The following is a 5,338-nucleotide window of genomic DNA, read 5'->3' as shown; positions in this document are numbered from 1 at the left end:
CTATCCTTGGATCAGACGGTCCTTCCACTTCCGTTCCGCTTCTTAATATAATTGCATGAGCTTGGCTTCTCGGATTAGGTTGGGGCTGTCCAGGGAATGTACCAGTTGGTGCAGCAGTAGGTGCTTGTTGTTGAGCTACTTGAGATATTTGTGTTTCCAGCATTTTGTTATGGGTAGCCAAGGCATCTACTTTGCTTGCTAGTTGTTTAAGTTGTTCGCCAGTATGTATGTTCTGGTTTAAGAAATCTTTATTGGTTTGTTGTTGGGAAGCTATAAAGTTTTCCATCATGATTTCCAAGTTGGATTTTCTAGGGGTATTATTGTTAGGCATGGATGGATTCGGTTTCTGATATCCCGGTGGTATAGATGGGGCTTGATTTGGAGACTGTCCAGGTGCGTATAAAGCATTATTACTCTTATATGAAAAGTTTGGATGGTTCTTCCAATTTGGGTTATAGGTATTCGAATAGGGGCTTCCTTGAGCATAGTTTACTTGCTCTGCTTGGATTCCAGTCAAGAGTTGACATTCCGCAGGAGTGTGGCCTTGGATTCCACAGACCTCGCAATTCTGAGTTATAGCAACCACGGCGGCTGGAGGTGATACGTTTAAACTTTCAATTTTCTGGACCAAAGCATCCACTTTTGCATTGACGTGATCAAGGTTACTTATCTCGTACATGCCAGTTTTCGGTTGAGGTTTTTCCACCGTTGTTCGTTCGGTTCCCCACTGATAGTGGTTTTGGGCCATGCTCTCGATAAGCTGGTAAGCATCAGCATAAGGTTTGTTCATTAGTGCACCACCTGCAGCGGCGTCTATTGTTAACCTTGTGTTGTATAAGAGACCATTATAAAATGTGTGAATTACTAACCAGTCTTCCAAACCATGGTGTGGGCAAAGTCTCATCATGTCTTTGTATCTTTCCCATGCTTCGAAAAGAGACTCGTTGTCTTTCTGTTTAAATCCGTTTATCTGGGCTCTTAACATAGCTGTTTTGCTTGGCGGAAAATATCGGGCAAGAAAAACTTTCTTCAACTCGTTCCAGGTGGTGACTGAGTTGGAAGGAAGAGATTGAAGCCATCTTCTAGCGCTATCTCTTAAGGAGAAAGGAAAAAGACGAAGTCGAATTGCCTCTGAAGTGACACCATTAGCTTTAACAGTATCAGCGTATTGAACAAATACGGATAAATGAAGGTTTGGATCTTCGGTAAGATTTCCAGAGAATTGGTTCTGTTGCACAGCCTGCAACAGCGAAGGTTTAAGTTCGAAGTTGTTTGCTTCGATTGCGGGCGGAGCAATACTTGAATGTGGTTCATCTTGCGATGGAGCGGCGTAATCTCTAAGAGCACGAGCTGGTTCTGCCATCTCGGGTATCGAAGGAAAAAGGTTTTTGATATCAGGAAGTTCGATAGGAGGGAGATTGTTTTCAGCACGATATTCCCGAATTCGTCGTAAGACTCGGAGATATAGTTCGATATCGTTGATTCGTAGATAGAGCGGTTCGCCTTGTGAGCGAGTGCGTGGCATACAAATCAACGAAAGAAAGAATAGAAGAAAAAGAAACCTTAGTCTCTACAGCATAACGGAAGAGTTACGATATCGATTAAATAAAAGTCCCTGGCAACGGCGCCAAAAACTTGATCGCTCGACTGCGTGAGTCGAGAATGGGATACAAACTGCAAGTGCACAGTTCTATCGCGTAGTTTTAAAAGATATCGATCCCACAGGGACTTATGAATCGATATACCGTTATCTAAGCTTACTACGTAAATCTAAGGTGAAAAATGTTTGATTATTTGGGGAAAAACTAAAGGCTAAACTAAGATCTAGATTGAATATTAATAAAACGGATATCGGTATGTAGTTCGTCAAAACTAGGGAATCAAGTCTTTGTCGGTTTCTTGGTTTTAAAGTAAATCGTTTCAGTTAACTTTATTGGTTAAAGGTTTTATCTCAAACTCTCGCTCTGTTGAATAAACCATGATTTTATATTAATGTAGCTGTCACTTATAATTAAGTCAAAAACCATATTTTGAAAGCAATAAAGTTGCAGAAACTCTTTTAAGAAAACACTGACCGTTTTAAACACCCTTATCTCAAACTCTCGCTCTGTTGACTTAGGTTATACAATTAAATCCAAATGCTTAACTCTCGTCCTCACATTCAATCTTTAAAAATACTTTTTGGAAAAGGTCAGAATTTAATTAACTCTAAAACTTGCTCTCGCCCTGATCTAGAATTAATGCCTAACTTACACTGTCCAGTTAAAACCTCAAACTCTCGCTCTATTGATTTTAACTTCTTTATGTCCTTTACTTTTTGTAAAAAATCTTGTTATTAAACCTGTAAGTTGAGACCATAAAAAGATTGATTTTAATTTTAAGTTTAAATAGACCGACTCAGTCTTGATCCCTTATTCTGCTTACTTTACATACCGATACCTAGGCGAATTAGCCAGACATGCTAAATAAACAAGCATACATATCATGCATAAACAGACTCATTCCAGGCAGATAATATAGATAAATAATAAAACAAAATATTAAATAATGATTAAAGAACCTGAATGCGTAATACAATAGTCTTGAACACTCCACCACAAGCCGGTAGGATTTGTTCTTCGATTCTTCAATTAAACAATAAATTAAACCAAGGAAATAAAACTAGAATCTAACGTAAGGTTAGATCCGATAAAAAGTTACACAATAGTTTCCGGTGTAGAAACTATTATGCGAAAAATATCTAAATGCTAAAAGGGGAAAGGTAAATTGCAAGGGAAAAAGAATGTAGAACTTGCAAAAGAAATAAATAAAATAAACGATGTTAAGTTGCTGGAAAAGAAAAAATAAGCAAAAGCGTGAAAAGAAAATTGGCAAAGCTTCGGCAATATGAGCGTGGAAAAACCGAGGAACCCTTTTAGGTTTTAGAGATAGCTATTTATATTGGTGCTGGTAACTGCTTTCCGTTTCTCAAGTTCTTCAACGTGGCTAAATGCACGGCGTGGATATAGGACACAAACTCCTCAACGTCTCTTCTTCAAGTCTTCTGAGGGCGTTACTTGCGCCAAAAAAATAGTGGAACGGTGTGACGCTCGTCACACCATGTGTGACGTCCGTCACAAGGCTGCTTTGCGTGACGCTCGTCACGCACCCTGTGACGTCCGTCACAGGCACAACATTGGTGACTTGTGCGCTTTGGGCTGGGCTTTGGCATTTGGTTCCTTTTCTCTCCTTTTTGCACCTCCTTTTCTTCCATTTTCACTTGTTCTTCAAAATAGACTACCTGAGACAAATAGGAAGAAAATACCACGTAATATCTCATAAAATGCAGTAAACCGAAATAAATAGTCATAGAATTTAATGGAATTAAGTCCTAAAATATGATATAATTTCGTGTTATCACTCGGCTAACGCACGCCAAACAAAACCAACACAGGAAACTGACTGCCAATCGCTGGGCTTACGTCAGACTCCACACAAACAGGCAAACATGGAAACCGAATGCCAATCGCTGGACTTACATCAGACTCCGAACCAACAAACACACACAGGAAACCAACTGCCAATCGCTGGACTTACGTCAGACTCCAACAAGCAAACAAGACACAGGAAACTAACTGCCAATCGCTGGACTTATGTCAGACTCCAACACACACAAAGGGTTGAAAAAGAAAAAGGGCGCCCGGAGAGATCAGCTCATCTCCTTCCTACGTACCTCATCTGGTATGAGGATCAGGGCGACGTAGTTCCCCTACGCAGGGAAAGAACTTCTAACCTAACCAGAGACTGGGAAATGACAAACTAGAAGGGAGCCTGACTCGAGCCTAATAGTTATCATGAAATCCACAATGGCCCTAGGTTGAGGTTTCTATCTAACTTGCACAGGGAGCAAGCTATCCTAAACAGCACAGTCAAACAAACACAAGCACAATAAACAAGCACACACACTATATGCAATTAATTGGGCTCATACAAGGCTAGGCTGCATAAGCAAGCCAACTGGAATGGGGTGTGGTTAGCTCTTAACCCTAACATTGAGAGTTAGGGTGAAGCAGATGAAATGGGAAGTGAGGGTAAGACCTCACAGCTCTTATCCCTGGCCTGGGAGAGCTTGACTCAAAATAGAAGGTGTGGGAGTTCAGAATGTAGGAACTCTTCTCCACAAGTGGCTGACACAACATGATCTTGGGTTACTATCCACAATGCATCAACACAAGGTGTGTGAGCAAAGTGAATGACACACTGAGTAGCAGGAGATGGATTACACATCTCTTTTATCTGCCAATTGCCTCTTAAGAGGTCTTTACCTGCTTGGCACAAAAGTAAACATTCACAAGCATTGCCTCTTAAGGAGGGCTTCAGACAGGTGCCTGCCCACATAACAGGACAGGTCTTCCAGACTACATGAAGTCAGAGAAAATATACTTCAGTGGTTAAGCAACCAAGCAAAGCAAAAGCAAGTTCAAAAGAACTCTAAGAAACTTAGGTACCTGTGAAAAATCTAAACCAATCAGTTCAACTGTACAGACAAACAATTAACAGTCATCAGGCAATAATAAACAGACAGACAATGCATCAGGCACCAATGTGCAAGCCATAAGGCACAACAAAAATAAATTGGTATCAACCTACAAAATAACACAATGTTAGCCAAACATCAACCAATTAATCAAACTCAAATGAATGAGCCACTCCAATCATGGCAATGTGCATCTGAACCTGAAATCTATAATCCAAACAGTGAGTCCAAGCCACTAGGTCAAAGCCTAGGGTCAAAAGAAGGTCAAACATTCAAAACAGAACTTGAAATTTAACATGAATCATCTTCATTCAATCAAGAACACATCTCAAAAAGTCTCATACCAAGATCATTAATCAAATTCATTTCATGAGCAAAACATGGCAAGGCATGCAAATGGTAATCACATTGAGACATCAGAAGAAACAAATGCACATCAAATCATAAATGACTCAAATAATCTTGGCAAAACTCATGAGTAAACAGGGCGTATAACATGGTCATCATACAAAAAATCAGAGGCATTGGACATCATTAGGCATGGCAATCACTTTGATCAATCCAGACAAGCATATGTGTGACACAAATTGTCACACCAAGTTATCATAAGCATAAAACAGAGATGAATCATGGTAAAAATCTCAAACCAAAGCCAAAACATCACTCAACATGTCTAGAAATCACACACAAAATTTCAGAAGCATTGGATCATTTTTGAGCATTTTATGATGAATGGAACAAGGCAAGGTCAAACATGTATACATGTGCAATCACCCTAGGACAAATAATTTTTAAGCCAGGCACAACTTTCAATTTAATGAT

General features: G+C 39.8%; 1 pseudogene; it reads left to right on the top strand.

Annotated features, from left to right (window-relative positions):
• The first annotated feature begins 878 nt into the window (after positions 1-878).
• Positions 879-978, top strand: LOC127109152 (uncharacterized; annotated as a pseudogene).
• Positions 979-5,338: the final 4,360 nt, after the last annotated feature.

Source organism: Lathyrus oleraceus, chromosome 7 (assembly GCF_024323335.1).
Source record: "Lathyrus oleraceus cultivar Zhongwan6 chromosome 7, CAAS_Psat_ZW6_1.0, whole genome shotgun sequence".
In the NCBI taxonomy this organism is placed as follows: Eukaryota; Viridiplantae; Streptophyta; class Magnoliopsida; order Fabales; family Fabaceae; genus Lathyrus; species Lathyrus oleraceus.
This window is presented reverse-complemented; position numbering and strand designations above follow the sequence as displayed.